At 46.8% G+C, this 1,278-nt stretch overlaps 1 non-coding gene across 1 annotated transcript; it reads left to right on the top strand.

Moving 5' to 3' along the window:
• Nucleotides 1–349: 349 nt before the first annotated feature.
• Nucleotides 350–423, top strand: trnan-guu (transfer RNA asparagine (anticodon GUU)). Its single transcript has one exon. It is a non-coding gene; the product is annotated as a tRNA-Asn (tRNA).
• Nucleotides 424–1,278: the final 855 nt, after the last annotated feature.

Genomic DNA, 1,278 nt, shown 5'->3' with positions numbered 1-1,278 from the left:
ATTTCACCAAGCAAAGAAACGGTGAATTGAACTGTGCGCAGTCAGGAGCTGAAAAGGAATTAAAACCTAATACCGGCTTCGGGACAATCAGAATACTTCGTCACAGACAAGGCACCGGAAGGCTGGAAGGTAGATCACACCGGTTGTGGGAGAGCTGGTTGGTGGTGACATGGAAGTGTCTGCAGTGTGCGGGACCAGACTGCTTCCACACATCCACAATGAATGTCCCACCCTTTACTTGGGAAAAGTACAACTGAGAGTGGACAAGTTCCATCCCAGTCAGAGCAATCTGAAGCTTTAACTGACTGACACCCTGGTTTGGGATGTCTTGCAGTGTGCAATTGCGTCAGTCTCTGTGGCGCAATGGGTTAGCGCGTTCGGCTGTTAACTGAAAGGTTGGTGGTTCGAGCCCACCCAGGGACGAAGCATTTAACTGTTTTTCCCCGTGGATTCGGTGCTACCCGATTCCAGGTTGTCATTGTGCGTTTTGGCTGCGCGAATATATTCCACAAACATTGCCAGCTGTGCTGTTATCCAGTGAGTTCCCACTCCAATACTTTTATGAGCATTCAGTTTGAGTGTATACAGAACTGAACAGAGATATCAGAAAATTTAACAAGGTTGTGGGACATATTTTTTGTTAATATTGAACCACTAATATGAATAAATCCATTTCTTCAAATATTTAATTGAACATGTTTTCAAAATGTTTCCGCGCAGTTTTGAACCAGGGACATTTCGTGCGTGAGGTGAATCTAATAACCACTACATTACGGAAACACTGCAGCAATGTTCGGAACATAACCAGAGCTTTAACCTGCACAGCTGGCCTATACTTCAGGACCTGGTTTTATGAGAATAGAGTGATGGTGCTATATTTAGGAAGGCTGTGAGTGTGGCAGGAATTGATCCAGTGTTTCCCAGACTTTACACATAGGAACAGGAGGTGGCCATTTAGCAGCGAGTGGTTAGGATCTGGAATGCACGGCTTGAAAGGATGGTGGAGGCAGACTCAATCTTATCTTTCAAACGGGAGCTGGATCAGTGTCTGAAGGAAAAACAATTGCAGGGAAAGGGCGGGGGAGTGGGACTCGCTGAGAGTCGGCACGGGCTCGACGGGCCGAATGGCCTTCCGTGCTGTAACCATTCCATGATTCTATAAGTTAGTGGCACATTTCACAGTGTGGGTGGAAGCAGAACATTTCAAAGGGACATGGATTGAGTCGGCAAAACTAGAGGCATCTGATTCAGGAGATTCGGGGGGCGCGGAAATTCGGA

Source organism: Pristiophorus japonicus, unplaced genomic scaffold (assembly GCF_044704955.1).
Source record: "Pristiophorus japonicus isolate sPriJap1 unplaced genomic scaffold, sPriJap1.hap1 HAP1_SCAFFOLD_58, whole genome shotgun sequence".
Classification (NCBI taxonomy): Eukaryota; Metazoa; Chordata; class Chondrichthyes; family Pristiophoridae; genus Pristiophorus; species Pristiophorus japonicus.
Note: the sequence above shows the minus strand (reverse complement) of the source record. Positions and strands in the feature narration are given on the sequence as shown.